Here is a 20,579-nt window from a genome sequence, read left to right as displayed (position 1 = left end):
AGCAAGCTGTATAGCGGGCTCGGGCCCGCGCTGCCGACGCCAAGCCGCTGCTACGCCATCCCGAGGCCCGGGCCGCAGCCTGCCGCCCGCCCGCCCGCCCCGCAACCTGGATAACTGCGTGCCCCGCCCTCCGGGAGCGGCATTACTCGGGAAAAGGAGGGGGGAAGGAAGCCCAGGAGCCCGACGCGGAGCGCGGGTTCCGGGGAGAGGGGGAGGGGCGAGGACTACGGAAAGGATGGAGGCGGAGGGAGGCCGGCCGCCTGCAGCCTCTAGAGCCGAGAGGCCGATTACACACGTTCCCGGGATGCGCTGGGAATCGAACCGCCCGGGAGAGCAGCTTCCAGTCTAACGCGGCTGCCGGGCCGGGGACGAGTGCGCCTTCTCCGCCTCGAGGCACGGATACGAGAGGGGTTAGCCCGGATTTAACGCTTCTAGAATAAAAGAGCCCTTATTGTGCTACAGGCAAGACGGAATTGTTGCCCAGTTTACTATATGCAAAATAGAAAGGGCCTCAATGAATGCGCTTTAAAAAATAAGAAAAGAGCCCCTCCCATTTTCAGGCTGGAGCTCTCTCCAAAATGCACACACCGAGTGGTCGGCCTCTCGCCACCTCCTCGCCCTACTGTGCGCTCGGGGCTGAGAAACCTCTGGCTTTGGTGCCCTTCTGCAGAGTTGGGTTGTGTTTCTCCAGCCCGGGCACTGGGGCCGCGGCGTGCTCCGCTAACGAGGCGGCGTTACAACGAAGCTGAAACTGGGTGGCTAACGGGGCCTGGAGGGAAGAGGCGGGCAAAAGCGCCCCCGCCCCTTCTTCCTCAGTTCTCTGCCTGCCGCTGCATGCAAAGCAGACCCTAATGTATGCACGCAGAGCGGGGGGGCTCGCGACCACGTTTCTGATTAAGAGAGGGGGAGGAGAAGAGCGTTGGGCATTATGATACACTGGGTGGAAGGGGCCCGCCGGCGGCGAGCTCTGTGCGCGGGGTTAGTAGGCAGAGGGGGGAGGGGGAAGGGGAGGGTTAGGGCGGGGGATGCATACCCACCCGGTTCACTTTATTGCGGGAAAGAGAGGAGGGCGCCACAAGCTAGGCGTTAGAAGCCTGCAAGGCTGGGAAAGCACAGAAGGGAGGGAGGGGTTTGTACCGGGAGAACTTGTGTTGGCTGAGGCTGGGGGATCGATACACAGCCAGCAGGCCCCGGGGCAGCCTCCATCCCTCCCACCCCTGGCCGAGGTGGAGTTCGCTGGAAGGTCACGCAGCCTTCCTGGACTCCCGCACCGGTACAGCGCCCCGCCTGTAATATAACAGCCTGGGGCAGCGAATTTGGGGAGGAGGGGGAGGGTCGTGGTGAGCAGGTTGCAATCAGCTCTGGCCCTCTGGAGGGTGCACTGCAGCCTCCAGAGAAGGTCCACGGCCTCCTGGTGCTGAAAACCTACGTCCCTCCACCCGCGAACGTTTGTGCAGAGCGAACGATGGGGTGGGGGCTAGAGAGGAGCAGGGAGAGGAAGGAGACACAGGCAAGCTCCAACTCCCCCAACTCGTCCTGGATCGATCGTGGTTCCAACCGCGCAGGATGGAGCCCAGATGGTTTGCAAAGCTCACACTCCCACAGCGCACACACAGAACCAGATTCCGTTGTTACATCGCGTGGTTTACTAGGTGCAAAAAGGGTGGGAGTACGGGGAGAGTCTCTTAAACGGCAGCCCCAGGACTCTGCTAAGGACATAGACACCCCATTGTGGACGGTTTCTCCATTGCAATATATTTAGCGTTAGGCGTTGGGGGTTTTGCTTCAGTGTCGCTGCTCTGATCAGTTACAGATTGGCGACCACGTGGATTCCCTCAAGCATCCTGATTTGTTCCCTCTCTCACTCACTCTCGCTTATTTTTCTTTTGTATTTGCCGCCCCCCCCCCTTCTTAAATATGCATAACGGTCTGCAGAGGTAATAGGCAGGGGACTGAGTGACAGGCTTTACAAAACTGTGTCAACAGGATTTCTTCCCGACCTCCGCCCCTGAGAAAACATAAACCGGCTGGGTTCTGAGTAACCTCTTCCTTTCAAGCACTCTTCTTTGGGCACAGGTGGGAGGTCTGCAGGCTGAGTGGGGACAGCAGGAAGGAAGAATGTCTGTGAAGATTGTGTGAAGTCCTCAGACTCAAGCCTCTAAGTAGAAAACTCCTTGATAAAATCATCTAGTTTGTCTCTTTGCCTCCTGACTCGTCCAGAAGGAGCCAGAGCGAGTCGGAATTTGGTTTATTATTGGAACTTTTAAGGTGGAAAGAATAATAACTGATATTTCTTGAGTGCTTTCTGTGAGCCTGAGTGCTTTATGCACATTCAATTCTCACCAACCCTCCGAGATAATTCTGATTTTACCAGTGGGGAAACTGGCGTAATGTCCAAAGTCACACAGCTAGTAAGTGGCAAGACCAAATCTCATTGGGGTCTGACACCACTATCAACTAACCATACTGCTGATTCCCCAAAAGATATACTATGCCACCTCACTCCCATTAGGAAAACAACAAGTGTTGGTGAAGATGTGGAGAAATTGGACCCTTTGTGCACAGTTGGCAGGAATATAAAATGGTGCAGCCATTGTGGAAAACAGTATGGTGGTTCCTTGAGGGAAAAAAAAAATTACTATATGATCCAGCAGTTCCGCTTCTGGGTATATACCCAAAAGAACTGAAAGCAGGATCTTGAGGAGATATTTGTATACCCATGTTCATGGCAGCATTATTCACAATGGCCAAAACATGGAAGCAAACCAAGTGTCCATCAACCAGTGAACAGATTACCAAAATGTGGCATACTCATACAATAGAATATTATTCAGCCTTAAAAAAAGGAACGAAATTCTGTAATATGTTACAACATGGATGAATCTTGAGGAAATTATGCTAAGTGAAATAAGCCAGACACAAAAAGACAAATACTGTATGATTCCACTTATCTGAGGTCCTCAGAGTAGTCAAAATTGTAAAGACAGAAAGTAATGGTGGTTGCCAGCGGACAGAGTGAGGGGAGAATGGGGCGTTATTGTTTAATAGGTATAGAGTTTCAGATTTATAAGATGAAAAGAGTTATGGGGATGGATGTAGAAATAACTTCACAGCAATGTGAATGTATTTTTGAAAAAAGGCATTCTATGCCTTATTCATAAGTTACCTTAAACTGCATGTGCTTTATTTAATCTTTTATTTTAAATTTTAATTCAGCTTATTTTTCCTGACTACATATTAATATGGTTAAAAATTTAAAGAAATAAAGTTTTCACTCCACTCTTACTTTAACTACCCTCTCCCCCCGCAGTCATACCTTATCCTTTCTTAGGGGCAACTAAGATTATCAGTCTCTTGTATATTCTTCCAGAGGTAGTCTGTACCTTTACAAGCAAATACGTATAGAAGTTTTTCCTCAAATGAAAAAATATCAAACCCATTTCCTGTATCTTGCTTAGAAATCTGTATCTTGGAAATCATTCTGGTCAGTAGACAGCATTTCCTCATTCTTGGGGCTGCATGCAATAGATGTAGCATACTTTATTTAACCAGTTCTCTGTTAGTGGGCATTTATTTCCAAATTTTTGCTATTTCAAACAAGGCTGCAGTGCACAACCTTGAACATATGTTACTTTGCAAGCATGCAAATATATCTGTTGTATACATTTCTAGAAGTGGAATTTGCTAAGTCAAAAGGTATGTGCACCTATAATTTTGATAAATGTATGCCACGTTGTCCGCTGTAAAGATTGAGTGGCCGCCCGGTAAAGATTGTACTAATCATACTTCCACCAGCAATGTCTGAGTGCTTTCTCCACACCCTTCCGAAAAGGATTTTTTAACTTCTTGATTTTTGCCAACTTAATAGACACGCACATATTTAAAATTTTTTTCCAAATGATATAAGGAAAATTTTAAGAAGGGCACCCCAAATTTTGCCCCTTCCTGCAAACTCATGAATTGCTTCTGGTTTAAAGGGACCTCTAGATGTTCATTCCCTTTTCTCCTGTCTGGAAAGATTTCTAGTTGCAAACCAGTATTGTGGTGAAACTAACATGGACTCAGATACAGTCATTGTAACTATGTGATCTTGAACCAGGCACCTAGGCTCATGATGCCTCAGTTTCCTAATCTGCAAAAATAAGGATATTAATAGCAACTTCACAGGATTATTATGAAGACTCAATGACCTAATCCAAGTAAAGTGCATTCTCTCGTATTCAGATAGAAACACTTCCTTAGTCATTGGTGAAGATACCCCCTCTCAAATAAGCAATTTCCTTTTTCCAAACAGGCCCCCAGTGGAAAACGTTGCATTAGTAGTCCCCAAAGTCCTGGAACTAAGAAAAGAATGGTGGCTGAGTCATTTAAGCTTGCCCATAGGAAGGCTTGATCATCACTGAACAGAGAGGACTGTTCAGAATCCTTAGATCCTGCTTTCTTCTGGAGAAGGAAGAGCCAAGTCCATTACTCTTCTACGAAGGCACCCTTCCATTAGGGAAGCAATGGTTGCATTTTGCTACTGCCCCTTCCATGAGTTTCCATTCCAAAAGAATTAGGTATAGCTATATCTGTGACTAAAAGGACTTTAAATAATCACCCCAGCATGAACAGCTGGCTTTCTGTAAAGGATTAGGTGTAGTCCTGGCCAAAGGCAAAGACTAGATAATTTGGGGGCCGTGAGCTCCTTGAGAACAGGAGCTGTATATTGCTTTTCTTTGTATCCCCTGTGCCAAGCAGTGTCTGTATCAGCTAAATTAATATTTGTGGAATAAATGACCCTTCCCAGCTGCACTGTTGGACCTTGGGATTTATACCCAAGGGGTCTTATTTTGTCAGAGGCAGTCGCATGTGCTGGGTTTAAAAAAATACATTTTATTTAAAATCAGTTAAGTTGTCTCCATTTGAAACTGTACCGATGATCAAAGTTTATATCTCTCAAAGAGAAAAAATAATAGGAATAATTATTATTTGATTATTACTGCTTCACCTTGTAGAAGCTTGAAGGAAATGTTGAACGAAAGCATTTCCTTTCCCTCTCTTCCTGGTTACCTGTAAATTGTACTCATTTTTGTTTTTTTAAATAGTTATGGGACTTCCCTGGTGGCACAGTGGTTAAGAATCCGCCTGCCAATGCAGGGGACATAGGTTCGATCCCTGGTCCAGGAAGATCCCACATGCCCCGGAGCAACTAAGCCCGTGTGCCATAACTACTGAGCCCGCGCACTCTAGGCCCTGCGAGCCGCAACTACTGAAGCCCGTGCACCTGGAGCCTGTGCTCTGCAACAAGAGAAGCCACCGCAATGAGAAGCTCATGCACCGCAGCGAAGAGTAGCCCCCGCTCGCCGCAACTAGAGAAAGCCCACGCGCAGCAACGAAGACGCAGCACAGCCAAAAAATAAATAAAATTTAAAAAAATTTTAAAAACAAATATTTATTTGGTTGCACCGGCTCTTCATTGCGGCAGGCAGGCTCCTTAGTTGTGGCTCCAGGGCTCCTTAGTTGTGGTGGCATGCAAACTCTTAGTTGTGGCATGCATGTGGGATCTAGTTCCCTGACCAGGGATTGAACCTGGGCCCCCTGCATTGGGAGTGTGGAGTCTTATCCACTGCACCACCAGGGAAGTCCCTAAATTGTACTCTTATAGTAAGTCTTCTGATTGGTGTTCTTACCTTCAACCTCTGTGCTTTCTGATTTTCTGTTCTTTCATTTATTCAACTAGCATTTATTGAACATCTACTTTGTACCAGATATTATGTTAGATCTGGAGATACAAAGATGTTATGTCACAAAACTTCCATAGAAACATGAAAAGGAAAGAGGTCTTTGAAAAACAAAGAGTACTTCAGTATTGCTCGAACACTAGGTACACGAGGGAAAGTGTCAAAAAATGACTGGCCAGGGTATTCCCTGGTGGTCCAGTGGTTAGGACTCCATGCTTTCACTGCTGAGGGCCAGGGTTCAATCCTTAGTCAGGGAACTAAGATCCCACAAGCTGCGTAGCAGGGCAAAAAAAAAAAAAAAAAAGACTGGCCAGATCATATTAAGGAGTTTGGGATTTATTCTGGAAGGTTGGGGGAAAGGACAGATTCCAAACAGAGACTGACATGAGGGAATTTGTGCCACACTACTGTAGCAACTGGTGTAAAGAAACAGGCTGATGGTGAGCCTAGAAGCAGAAAATGCAGTGAGGATATTTCTGACCTCTTCCCACGCCTTCAGACTCACATGTCTGAAGTACACTGAAATACTACTACATGCAGTAGTCCAGATGATGGGAGCAGTGGCAGTGAAGATGTAGGAATGAGGACAGATTCCAGAGGTATTTAGCAGATAGAATGACTTTTGGTGTCCATTTAGATCTGGGGGATGAAAAAGAGGGGCTTGTCTCAGGTTGCCAGCTGCAGTCGATCAAGCAGATGGCAATACCACCAACTAAGATAAGGACAACAGGAGAAGGAAGGTGTTTTTGCTTGGAGATGATGAGCTTGGTTTTAGAACACTGGAGTTTAAGATCCTGTGAGATCTGCAGGTGGAGCTGTCTAACAGGCAGTTGGATGTCCTGGACTAGAGCTCAGGAGAAAAGGCTAAAAATACAGATCTGGGACTTGAAGCATGAAGATGGTCACTGAAACCATGGGCAGGGATGAGACCACACAGAAAGACTGTGTGTGGCACACAGAAGCAAATGCGTCAAGCATAGAACCAGAAGAAACTTATCTTTCTATCTAGTAGGCTAACAAAAAGTAGCCAGTGGAAGGAGACTGAGAAAGAACGCTCAGTGTGGGACTTCCCTGGCGGTCCAGTGGTTAAGACTCCGAGCTTCCACTGCAGGAGGCACGGGATCCCTGGACGGGGAACTAAGATCCCGCGTGCCACATGGCATGGCCCCCCCCCAAATTTTTTTAATGAATTATTTTTAAAAAATGCTCAGTGAGATAAAAGGGGGCAAGAGGGAAGCCAAAGGAAAAAGAGTTTCAACCAGAGGAGCTGTAAACAATGTCAAATGTAACAGAGAGTTCCAAAAGCAAAAAGGACTGAGGAGTGTTCCTCGTAGTCCCAGGGAAGTCGCAGGTGAGCCCTGTAAGTGCGGTGGCCGGGGAGACATGAAGTCTGGAGTCGGACTGTATTTGGTTGAGGAGGACAGGGAGAGAGCAAGAAGCCAGTGGAGGCAACTTTGGAGAGGCTCAGCCATAAAGGGAAAGAGGACTTTAGCTTGGGCCCCTTAACATGTGGTTAAGAGTTTTAGCTATTTTTTGGTTATTATACAAGTCACATATGCGAGGTAAAATTTTCCAAATAGTAGGGAAGAATATAAAATAAAAAGTCTAAATATCCCTTCCTTCCCTCAAAAGATAATCACTAGTAAGTTTGTTGTCTATTATTTCAGAATATAAACACATTTATATTTATCTATCTATCATCTATCTATATGGATGTACACACAGACACACACATACTTCTTTACTCAATGTGATTATACCATACAAACTACTATGCCTTATCCCTTAATCTTTTTCACTTAACAATATGTCCTGGAAGCCTTTCTGTACCTTTCTGACCTTATCTCCCGCCTCTCTCTCCCTAGTTCATTGTGCTCCTACCTCTTTGACCTCCTTGCAGTTCCTGGAACACACCTGCACACTCACACTTTAAGGCTTCTGCACTCACTGTTCCCTCTGCCTGGAATGTTCTTCCCCCAGATATCCTCTTGGCTCACTCTCTCACTTCCTCCAGATCTCTACTTCAACGTCACCTCCTCAGAGAGGCCACCACTGTCATTTGTGATACCTTACCCTGCTTCCGTTTTCCTTCATAGCACTTGTATCTGCATCTACGGACTTGTTTCATGTCAATCACCCCCACAAGGATATGCACTCCATGAAGGGAGGTACTTGGTCCACTTGGCCACTGAAGCCAGGCCCCAGTCCCTGCAGTGTGCTGTATCCAGAGGCTAGAACAGTACCTGACCTTAATAGCTCCTCAATAAAATAGGAAAATGCATATAGAGCTGGCATAGTATTGTATTAAGGATAACAACATAGTGTTTAAGAGTGCAAGCTCAAACTGTTTGGGTTCTAATCTTTATTTCTCAGTAGGTGGGTGCACTTGGGGTAAGTGAATCCATTTCCTCTCTGTAAAATGGGGCCATACTAGTGCCTAACTTCCTGTGTCATTGTGAGGTTTAATGTGTGAACATATGGAACATGCTTAGAACAGTAACAGCACGTAGCCAACTGTTAATAAATGTTTTCATTGCAATGATTAGTAGTAATATTCTAGAAAGACAATATAGTAGCTTCAACCTCAGTGAGCTTCTGTCTTGTCTTTCTTCCATTCTTCCAGCCCTTCTTCACCTCTTTGATTCTTCTTGGCTGCTTTCTCTGTCCTTCACCCCTTAGACACTGATGCCTCCCGAGTGCTTTTCGTTTCTCACATTCTCTTAGAGTGAACCCATGGTTGTAACTACTACCCAGGCGGAAGAGTGCCTGAACTGCTGCCCCAAACCACACTGTTCCCCGGGGCCTGACTCTTGCATTCAGACAGCTTTGAGCATTTCCATTCTAATTACTTGTTAGGTTGTATGACTCACTGAAGTGTGGGTTCCTCAAGGGCAGGAATAGTTCCTCAGTTATCTTTGTCTCTGCTTCTCCAAGGGAGGTGCTCTTGGTAGGGACACTTTGTAGGTGCTCAGAGTCTAGTGAAGGGAAACAGACAGCAAATAAGTTACTATTATAAGTCAGCTGGTGACAAGTGCTATGTAGGTATGATGAAGAGGGTAGAGAGCTGGGAGAGGCTAAGGTGCAATTGTTTTTGAAGGCTGGCCAGGGGAGACCTTTGGGTTAAGGGGCTATTTGAACAGAGTGCTGAGGAAGTGAGAGAGTAAACCAAATGCAGATGGGCTGAGACAGAGTGTGTTTAGGGGACAACAAAGAGGCCAGTGTGGCTGCAGTCAGGTCAATGGCGGGAACAGTGGTAGAAATGTGTTGAGCCAAGCAATGGGGGAGGGGGTGCTTCAGCTCATACAGAGACTTAAAATGAGATGAAGAGCCACTGGAGGGTTCTGAATAGAAGACTGACAAAATACTTAATACTTGAAAGGATAACTTTGGCTGCTAGTATAAGAATAGATAATAGAGAGGCAAGGGTGAAGGTGGGGAGATCTGTTGGCAGGTGACTGCTGTGGTCCAGGTGAGAGATGAGGATGTCCTGGCCTTGGGTGGTAATGCGGAGGTGATGAGAAATGGACAGATTCAGGATATATTTTGAAGATAGAGTAAGGATTTGTTGATGTACTAAATGTAGGGAGAGAAAGAAAAGAGGCAAGGATGAATGGATAAGTAAATGAACAAGTTAATGGTATATATATAGTCATTACAGAGTGATACATTACAAGGGCTGCCTAGGTCAGAAAATAAATGAAAGGGAAAGTTAACAGAAGAAAGAGGATTCAAGATACACTCACATACTTCCATTCGCTTGAGAAGAAGGGTAATGAAAGATAGGTCAATAGCTTGAGAATGAATTAAAGGGAAGGTGGTGTTTTTGTTTGTTTTTAAGAGAGGGAGACTTGAGCCTATCTATAGCTTCAGGGAAAGTATCAATGAAAAAGGAAAGAAAAAATTGCTTAATGAAGATGCAGCCAAGTTTCTGAAAAGAATCATCTACCTTCAGAGCCTCCACTTCCTTCCCATTTTCCACATACTCTTCAAACACTATCATCCGGCCACCCACTACCCCGACTGAAACTGCTTCCACTAAAAAACTCCCATGACTTTCTAGTTGCTAAAACTAATGGAGACTTTTTAGTTCTTGTTATACCTAGTCTTTTTGCAGCATGGTTGAACTTCTGGAAGCTCTCTTCCCTTGGTTTCCATGACCCCACTCTCTCCTTCTTGCTTTTCTACCCACCTCTCTAATCTTTCTCAGATCCCTTCAGTGGCTTCTTTTCTGTGTCCATCCCTAAATGTTGATGTTTCTCAGAGTTATGTTCTTAATCCTCTTTTCTTTTCATTATTTCATTCATGTATTCAAATAATTACTGAGTGCTGACTATATACCAGGCACAGCTGTAGGTGCTGGGGATACAGCAATAAACAAAACCTACAGAAACACCTACTGTCTCCTCCTGGAGCTTTCCCATTCTTCCTAAGCAATCTCATCTCAGAAGCCAGGCCCCAGTCCATGCAGTGTGCTTGTTACTTCCAAATTTACATCTTCAGCACTAACCGCTCTTTCCAATTTCAGACACACAGAACCAACACTTTGTTGGGCATCTTCACTTGTATGTCCTTAAACTAAATTCCTGTTTACACCAAAGTTTGCCTCTTTCTGTACAGCCTCCTCTAATTACACCACTGTGCACTTCCAATTGCTCATTTCTTTTCAGGATAACTGCTATAGTTCCCAGTCTAATCATCCTCTGATAGAAGACTGATCTTCCTAAAATGCAAATCTGACCATATTACTTCCATCCTTAAAATATTTTAATAATTCCTTATCATCTTGAAGATCCTGTGTTATTTGGTCTAACTCTCCCTCACCCCTTCCTCCAACACACATCTATTCCTTGTGTTCCTGCCTTATTAAATTTGAATTCTCTCCTACAGTCCTGCTTTGGTGCATATGCTATTCCCTCTGTCTAAAAAGTCCTTCTTTCCCCTTTTGTTCTCTTGGCTAACTTCTAGACCCATCTCAGGCGCCAGCCCCTCTACCCCAGCATTCTTCAACCTCTCCTGTGTATACAGCCATAGCATAATATGCAGACTTCTCTTGTTGATCTTTACATGATGTATCATAATTGTGTCATTTGTAATTGTTTATTTTGCTACCCCTTCCCTTTGAGCCCTTTGAAGGTAGGATATGTGTCTTTTATTTTCAGTATCCCAAGCACTTAATATGCCCTATAACAAGAGTGTAATACATGTTTGTTGAACAAATAAATAAATGAACAAAGGAAAATGGGGAATGGGTAGGTGTCTTCAGATCACTGAAGAGTGGAAAGGCAGAGAAGCAAGAGCAAATGTAGAAGGATAATTTCGGAAAGAGTGTTCTAAATGTTTTCCTCTAGGACAGGAGAAAGGAGGGAAGAAATAGATCAGTTTGAGGTCGGGGAGGAAATTGAAGGAGTCCTTGCTAGATAGTTTCTATTTTTCCTTAATGTAATAGGTAAGGCACTCCTCTTTTCTCAAAGACTGTCATGTGAACGAAGGTGTATAATGGCTTATTTGAATCTCAAATTCCATGCCTGCCAAACACTTGATTCTATATTCTTTATCCCATAAACCTTATCTCTTGTGAAACTTTAAGAGCCAAGGAGATCATATAATATAAGGCTTTGGGATCTTTAGATAAGTCAATGGACCTACTGATTCTCACTTAAATATGACTTTAAATCCATGTCGCTGAAAGCTGCTAAATTCCAAAGCCCTTCCCATTTTAACACTCCTTTTAATTACTTCTGTGTATTGTCAATGCTGCAGTTCCTAGAACTGGAAACATTTTGTTTGCCTCCAAATTACTTTGAAAAAATTCACTAGACCTAACATTACCAAATAAAAATAATTTTTTTAACTACAGACAGAAAAAGGGTAATACTGAGCAATGTTATCCTCCCACCGATATGTCTAGATTTTTTTGAGTCATGCTTAAAGTCTAACTAAATGGTCTGAAATTGGTTTAGGATTCCTTTCAGCCACCAATGCTAACTCACCTTAGGCTAACAAGACTAGAGTTCAGTTGGTCTAAATTAGAACAAATTTTTATCCATAGATGGGGTGGAAACTCTAGGTGAGGATTAAGGTCATGGCCAAGGTACAGGAGGAGGAGGAAGTCTGAGTTAATTATAACCTAGGTTCTTCAGTCTTAATTCCAGGAAGCTGTCCCTTAGCTAGATGGACAACTTCTTGATTGAGGAATATTCTCAGAGGAACTGGAAGCTACCAATTCCTGATTCTGAGATGAATTTCCACAAGTGAAGATGTTAGCATTGAAAGACTAGACTTTATGGTCACTTGAAGAAGCCTTTTGAGTAATAAGCATTTGGTTATTTTCTCTCCAGCAATCATGACTGGCCTGGAAGTTTTCCTAAAGGTTATCTTTTTCAAGGCTAGATGAATAAGCTTGTTTTGACATGTTTTTGAATCTATAATACAACGCATGCATTGTGTTTAGTTTATTCCTAGACTTAAAAAAACTCACTGTAGGGGCTTCCCTGGTGGCGCAGTGGTTGAGAATCTGCCTGCCGATGCAGGGGACACGGGTTCGAGCCCTGGTCTGGGAGGATCACACATGCCGCGGAGCAACTAGGCCCGTGAGCCACAACTACTGAGCCTGCGCGTCTGGAGCCTGTGCTCCGCAACAAGAGAGGCCGCCATAGTGAGAGGCCCGCGCACCGCGATGAAGAGTGGCTCCCGCTTGCCACAACGAGAGAAAGCCGTCGCACAGAAACGAAGACGCAACACAGTAAAAATAAATAAATTAATAAACTCCTGTCCCCAACATCTTTAAAAAAAAAAATACTGTATATCTTTTGGAAGATAACTGAAGTAAAAAACCAAACAAACAAAACCATGAGAGCATGGCCATCATTGCACAAGGCAGACCTCATAATCTGATACAAAAATGTAAGCCTAGGGTTTCCCTGGTGGCGCAGTGGTTGAGAGTCCGCCTGCCGATGCAGGGGACACGGGTTCGTGCCCCGGTCCTGGAAGATCCCACATGCCGCAGAGCGGCTGGGCCCGTGAGCCATGGCCGCTGAGCCTGTGCGTCCGGAGCCTGTGCTCCGCAACGGGAGAGGCCACAACAGTGAGAGGCCTGCGTACCGCAAAAAAAAAAAAAAAAAAAGTAAACCTGTTTTAAAAGCTACGCTTATTAATGTCTCTAACAGGTGAAGTTACATGAGCTTCTGATACCAAGTTTAAAAACTGAGAATTTATTTTGAAACATTATGGGTAGAGACTAGGTTGTTAAAGGATCACTGGTTAACTTGACTTTTAACATAATTAGGATTAGGGTTTAGCCTTTTCAGCCGCATTCTCTTCTCTGTTCTGAGTCCTCTCTATTAACATCTAGACAATCCTATTGCTTAAGACCCAGGAAAAATCATGGGACTCAGACACAAAGAATACGTTATGAATCATCACTTGCTCCTGCTAGAGTTGAAATGAAGTGTCTTACATGTGGGTTAGGTTAGAGTTCAGATGTAAGTTTCTGAATAAACACATAAAAAGCAAACCATCCCCCTTCCCCATTCCTGCCCCTAACGGTGCAATGACCAGGTTAAATATCCAAGCATATAGAGGATGTAGTTAGAGTTAGGAAACCAGGAATCAAGTCCTGCATTCCAGTCCTTCAACCCTGACTCACTCACCTCACCGCGAATGGTTCCACATCATTTCATTCTGCACTGAACAGTGAGGAGAGTAACATTTTGTTTCAAAACGTCTAAGCGGAGTGGCTTCTGCTAACCTGCACCAGGCCTTTGCCTTAGCTGAGACTGGCAATAAGGAAAACATGCAGCTACGGATACCATTTTAGGAGAAAAAAGAAAAAGGGTTTCGTTGCTGATGTGTTCTTTAGGTGGGCCTTTCCACAGACAACTTTGAGAGGCTTGCTACTCAGTGTTTAGAGGCAGCCTTCTTCTGGGATGGGTGGCTCGCGGTGGCAGGCGGTGGGGGGGGTGGTGTCAGACGGTGAAGGTAGAGCAAACAAACTCAAGGGTCTCAAATCCAGGGCTATTTGGCTTCAGTGTTTACCCTTAGTGCAGTGGGGGTGAAATTTGGAGCCTGCACAGAAGTGGAAATCAGTTTCCCTAATGTAGCAGTAACGTGGGTATCACATAATAAAGCATTCTTCTGCTCTCAATATTCAAGGCAGATGAAACCATAACAGAATTCAAAGTAAAGCAGGGACTTCCCTGGTGGCGCACTGGATAAGACTCAACACTGGCAATGCAGAGGGCCCGGGTTCAATCCCTGGTCGGGGAACTAGATCCCACGTGTATGCTGCAACTAAGAGCTTGCATGCCACAACTAAGGAGCCCACGTGCTGCAGCTAAGGCCCAGTGCAACTAACTAAATATTAAAAAACAAACAAAGCAAAGTAATGATGATCAAAATATCACTCCTGACAATATTTATTTGGTTCACATTACTTTAAAAAAACTCCCCAAAACAACAGTCCTGGGCTTACATGGTTTTCTTTCCATTACTCCACCTGAAGGTCATCAAAAGTGGTAATCACTTTAAAAAAAAGTGGTAATCACTTTTCTACCATCATGTTAGAATTCACTGTTATCTCAGAACTATAGTTATTCACTTGTTTTATTAACTTCCCTAAACTCTTGAGACCCAAAGTGAGAATGACATCAAGGTAAAAATGCAGGCAATCCTTAGGGGAAACAATAGCTATTTTAACAAGTAGTCTATAATTCAAAACCACACAACAGTGTTTGAATTGCTTTTGGATTTGACAACACTGGAATGCATTAAAACTTCGAGGCTCTAAAGATAACCTTTTTTACTTTGTGCAAGAAGTACAACATATAATTCTTATAAAAAATTCTTATAAAAATTCATATAATTCTTATAAGAATTCTTATAAAAAATTTATATAATTCTTATATAAATTCATATCTATTTACAATAGCCAGGACATGGAAGCAACCTAAGTGTTCATCGACAGATGAATGGATAAAGAAGATGTGGCACACATATACAATGGAATATTACTCAGCCATAAAAAGAAACGAAATTAAGTTATTTGTAGTGAGGTGGGTGGACCTAGAGTCAAAGTGAAGTAAATCAGAAAGAGAAAAACAAATGCTGTATGCTAACACATATATGTGGAATCTAAAAAAAAAATGGTTCTGAAGAACCTAGGGGCAGGACAGGAATAAAGACGCAGACGCAGATGTAGAGAAGGGACTTGAGGACACGGTGAGGGGGAAGGGTAAGCTGGGACGAAGTGAAAGAGTGGCATGGACTTATATATACTACCAAATGTAAAATAGATAGCTAGTGGGAAGCATAGCATAGGGTGATCAGCTCGGTGCTTTGTGACCACCTAGAGTGGTGGGATAGGGAGGGTGGGAGGGAGACACAAGAGGGAGGAGATATGGGGATATATGTAAATGTATAGCTGATTCACTTTGTTATAAAGCAGAAACTAACACACCATTGTAAAGCAATTATACTCCAATAAAAATGTTAAAAAAAAAATCCACCCATAGGCTGCTTGTGTAAATCCTATGAGGAATAGCGTGGTGCTATAAACTTATATATGATGTGCTTCTTTCATCTCTCTGAAGGGTATAATTCCTGAAAGGCAGGTGTGGCAAAGAAAGAGGAAGCTAAGATGATCAGTTCCTAAGGGATTTCTGGGATTTTCAGATTTCAGGCTAGGTCTTCTGTCAAGGATCTTCTGCTGCCCACCCTCTCATTCTTCCCTCCTAGGCCTTATGTGAAGGTAGCACTGCACTAACCTTGCTTAGTAGAGAAGGGCTGATAATCAGGGATCGAGATCTCTGAGTTTCAGAGTTAGAGGTTGAGATGCAGGAGTGACTCAGCTGGCATCAGCTTTGTAGCAGTCTCAGACTGCAGGCCTTCAGGAAATGAGTCCCCTAGGCCTGCATCTCCCTCTGTGGCAAACTGCCACTAAACTCTGTTTTATCAACCTAGCACCAAACACGGTAAGCTAGAGTTGGCTGTTTTACTGTTTGAAAACCTACTATAGACAAGTCAGATAGATAATGGGATAGGCTAGGATTACAAAGGTGAATTAGATACTGGACCTTCCTTAAAAAGCTTAGCAAGGGGAATAAACAAATGTAAATGTGTCATTAGGGTACAGTGATGTGTGCTAGAAGAGGCCCAACAGGAGGGGAAAGGGAAGCAGTTTGGGAAAATCAGAAAAGACTTCTCAAAGTGGAACAGAGATGTACAGGTAGAAAGAGACAGGGTAAAGGCCGAGAGAACAGCATTTATAAAGGTATAGATTCATTAATGGATAAATTAATTTATTCATCATATCTGTATTGAGTGATTATGTGCTTGGAGCTTGGGATAGTATCAGTGAACAAAATAGATTTTTTAAACATTTCTGCCTTTGTGGGGCTTGCATTTATTTTAGCAAGGTAAAACAATAAACATAATAATCCAGTAAATCATGTGGAATATTAGAACTTGAAATTTTTGGATAAAAAAGCAGGGTAGGGGCTTCCCTGGTGGCGCAGTGGTTGAGAGTCCGCCTGCCGATGCAGGGGACGTGGGTTCGTGCCCCGGTCCGGGAAGATCCCACATGCCGCTGAGCGGCTGGGCCCGTGAGACATGGACGCTGAGCCTGCGTGTCCGGAGCCTGTGCTCCACACGGGAGAGGCCACAACAGTGAGAGGCCCGCATACCGCAAAAAAAAAAAAAAAAAGCAGGGTAGGAGAAAAGAGTATTTGGAGGAAGGTTTCTTGCAATTATAATTAGGATGTTTGGGGAAGCCCACACTGAAAATACTGAATGAGGTGAGGGAGCCAGCCCTGGGAAGATCTTGGGGTAGACTATTCCAAACTGCGGAACCAGTCAGTGCTAAGGCAGGAGTTGCCTGGTGAGTTTGAGAAACAGCAAGGGGGCCAGTGGGGCAGGGTGAGAAAGGAGAAGGGTAGAGGGGGATGAAGTCGGAGATATAATGGAAAGCCAGATCTTGTTGGGTGGGCCTTGTGGCCCACAGTAAGGACTTTAGCTTCAAATCTGAGTGAGGCGGGAGCCATTGAGGGTTCTGAGCAGAGGAGTGACATGGTTATGGCTTACACTTTGATACAATCACTCTGACTGATGTAAATAGACTGTAGACAGGCAAGCTTGGCAGCAGGAGGCCATTTAAGAGGGCATTTCAGCAATCCCAGTGAGAGATGATAGCGCCTTGGTGTTAGTGGTGGAGGTGGTAAGAAATAGACATATTTTGAAGGTAGAACCAATAGGACTTTTTGAAGGGTTGATATAGAACATGAAAGACAGGGAGTCAAGGATGACTCCAAAGGTTTTTAGCCTGAGCAACTGTAAGGATAGAGTTGCCATCAGCTGAGAGGGAGAAAACTATGGAACAGGTTTCGGATGGGGGTGGGGAAGGAAATCAGGAGTTCACTTTGGATATACTAAGTTTGAGATGTCTATTAAACACCCAAGTGGAGGCGTAGTGGTATATATGCCTAGAGTTCAGAGGAGAGGTAGGGACTAGAGCTATAAATTTGAGAGTCATCAGTTAAGAGGCGTCATTTAAACAGGAGACTGGATGAGATCTCCAGTGGAATGATGAGAGAGAGAGGGAGAAAGAGAGCGAGAGAGCTGAGCCTTATGTTTGGGATATTCCAAAGACAGGCTGCCAGGGAAAGGAGGAACCAGAAAAGGAAACTGAGAAGTGAACAAAAGGTAAGGAAGAAGGAAGGCCAAAGGAAAGTTCTGGAAGTCAAGTCTATCAGAAAGTGCATCAAGCAGGAGGAAATAGCTGAGTCAAATATTGCTGAAAGAGCAAGTAAAATGAGGATTGAGAAGTGACCCATTTAAAGTGTCAGAGAGCAGTTTCAGTGGAGTGGTAGGAATGAATGCTGGATTGGAATGGGTTGAAGGGAGAACAGGATTTGGAGACACTGAATATCGGTAACTTTCAAAAAATATTTTATTTATTTATTTAGGCTGCACCAGGTCTTAGTTGCTGCACGCAGGATCTTCGCTGTGGCATGTGGGATCTTTAGTTGCAGCATGAGGGATCTTTAGTTGTGGCATGTGGGATCTAGTTCCCGACCAGGGATCAAACCCGGGCCCCCTGCATTGGGAGCGTGGAGTCTTAACCACTGGACCACCAGGGAAGGCCCTGAATATTGACAACTTTTGAGGTGTTCTGGTGCAAAAGGGGGCTAATTTTGTAAAAGATGGGATGTGTATACACTCACAGGAACAACAGACAAAACAACAGGAAAAGGGGAGAAATGATAGCACAAAGACATTGAATGGAGGGATTGGCTTTAAAAAGGAGCATGAATTGGGAATTCCCTGGTGGTCCGACGGTTAGGACTCTGCACTTTCACTGCCGAGGGGCTGAGTCCGATCCCTGGTCAGGGAACTAAGATCCCACAAGCCGCAGGGCCAAAACAAACAAAAGGAAAGAGAAAAAAAAAAGGCACATGAACTATCTAGTATAGGCAAGGTGGAGAATATTTATGGGTGCAGACAGTTTGTGAGAATGATGCTGTGGGAGCCCATGGAAGTTCTCCAATTGCTTTAGTTTTCTTAGTTAAGTAGTAAGCAAGGTCACCTGCTCACAGAAATAATCGTGGCCCAAGGAAACACAGTGTGGTTGTCAGGTAGTACTAGGTACCAACTGAAGATTCTGATCATGAATATAAAGTGAGATTAGCCACCTTGGCTGTTTCCCCCAGCTACATTCAGCTACACGGGTGCAAGTACAGACTGTGCAGACTTAGCCGAGGATGTGGTTTTCGCAAATGAGGACAAAATGAGTGAGAGGTAAAGAAGTTCAGGGTTTATTCAAAAGAGTGATCCCGATTTACCATGGAATATAAATAAGCCGGGAGAAGAGGGGACATCGAGGTGGTGAAGGAGATGGCAGCATCAATTTATCGATGGTCATGGTGACTCCAAATTAATATAGCTGGGATATTACAGGGAATGGGCTGGAAAGATTATAGGTGGTCAGAGAAAGGGATGCGTGAAACTGAAACTATGGAGTGGCTGAAATTCCTTGGTAACGACAGGAATGAATGCCCAGGGAAGGTGTGACATAATCATTGGACTTTTTAAGGGAACTGAGCCCAGTCTGTTGGAAGGACAATTTATGTCAATAGTTCTCAAACTTTAGCATGCATCAGAATTAAACGGAGAGCCAATTCAAACAGAGATTGCCAGATCCCACCCCCGGTTCCTAGGTAGAACCTGAGAATTTTCATTACCAAGTTTCCTTACTTTGAAAACTACTGATCCACGTGTATGTTGAAATGGCCAAGAATTAAGACGGAACCCGTTTTGTAGACTGACAGAAAGCCAGGAGAAAAAATATTTATCAAGAAATAAAGAAGAGTGGCCTGGTGACTGGTAAAAAACTGCAACCATCGGGGCAGTGGGTACATAATCTGAAAACTAGATTTAAAGCTTTTGAGTTTTTACGGGGACTGGTTAGAAGCTGTGTGGCTGAAACCCTGGTTGGTAGCAAAATGTGATTACACCAAGGCTGAAGGCATGTTGTCAAGGGCCTTGCATGTATTTATCAGTATTTTAATAGTATCGGGGCCTTTCATTTGGTAAGCAGGCCTACTGTTAAGTTCCCTGGTAAGGGAATCTCTGGTGGAATTGCTACTGTATTTATCTCAAGAGTCATCCTGATCATACCAATTCGTATTCCAGTAGAAATGAAAACCATATTAATTAGGAAATACTTAAGTCTCACAAAGCTAGATATCACTTTATATAAGATTAGGTAGGCTGACATCTGATTTGCCAAGAAAGCTTAAACAGCTTGACAGTAGGGCAAAGGACTGAGGATATACAGAAAGCACTGCAGAATGGAACCATGAAAAACGTGAGGGAGTCTACAAGGAGTGAAGGCAGGGCAGAGGCTACACATGGGATCACGACCTGGGCCCAACTTGCGATTCTACGGATTACTCATGGGATCCTAGCCAAATCACTGAGTGTTTCTGCAGCTTAGTTCCTGACTTCTTAACACATTACTGACCAGGGGATTTTTTGCAGAAACTAACTCCTGTGGCTGTAGTATGCCTCTGATCAAAAATAGCTTAAGTGGGTCTATCATTTGTGCCACATGCCTCAGAGGGAAGTTGAGGGCTAAATGAGATAGTGAAAATGTAAAGTGCGAAAGAAACATGAGATGTTAAAAAAGTAAATTATATTGAGCTATCCTTAGAAATCAGGGCAGAATATGTACTTAGGTATATAAAAGATAAGTGGAAAAGAAAAAAGCAGCTTATCCAAGGAGAGTAATGCTGAGGCATATACAACAGAGGATTAAGTATGCAACGTGGACAGAATCACATTCAATGTGGTCTTGAAATGCAAGCCTCAGGAAGGCTTTGCTGTTATTGACAATTTATATATAATAACTTTAAGACCACATGCACCCCATGCATATTTCTACCCTAGCTTTTGTTAATGGATTTGAAATTGCCCGCTGCTGCTAGACTATACAAAGTGAAGGCAGGGATTGTGCCTTGTCTAAGTCCTTCAATGGGTTTCCATTCACAAGCCACATGGTACCCTAGCTGCATGCTTAGTTACCCGTCTCACCAGATCAAGCTCTGTGAAACAGGTAACAGTCTTGTTCATGAATGTTTCTACCATTTAGCATACCTGGATTTAGAAGGTGCACCAAAAATATCTGACTTCAAACTTAACTTCACTTATGTTGCTAGTGGCAAACACCTGGCATGCAAAAATTCAGTGAAAGACAGTCTGAACAGTTCTCTGCTAGGAGGCAAGACATTTGGGGTTTAGGAGGACAAAAAGTACCAGGCCTGCAGAAGTCAAGTGGCCGCTTCAGAGTCCACTGCTATTTTAACC

At 44.1% G+C, this 20,579-nt stretch overlaps 1 long non-coding RNA gene across 1 annotated transcript; it reads right to left on the bottom strand.

Annotated features, from left to right (window-relative positions):
* Window positions 1–6,043: 6,043 nt before the first annotated feature.
* On the bottom strand, window positions 6,044–8,731 carry LOC132525417 (uncharacterized). Its single transcript, XR_009542231.1, has 2 exons — window positions 8,594–8,731; window positions 6,044–6,362 (listed from the first exon to the last, which is right to left on the bottom strand). It is a non-coding gene; the product is annotated as an uncharacterized LOC132525417 (long non-coding RNA).
* Between the last annotated feature and the right edge of the window lie 11,848 nt (window positions 8,732–20,579).

This window comes from Lagenorhynchus albirostris, chromosome 9 (genome assembly GCF_949774975.1).
Source record: "Lagenorhynchus albirostris chromosome 9, mLagAlb1.1, whole genome shotgun sequence".
Classification (NCBI taxonomy): Eukaryota; Metazoa; Chordata; class Mammalia; order Artiodactyla; family Delphinidae; genus Lagenorhynchus; species Lagenorhynchus albirostris.
The sequence above is the reverse complement of the archived record's forward strand: the minus strand, read 5'-3'. Positions and strand labels throughout refer to the sequence as shown.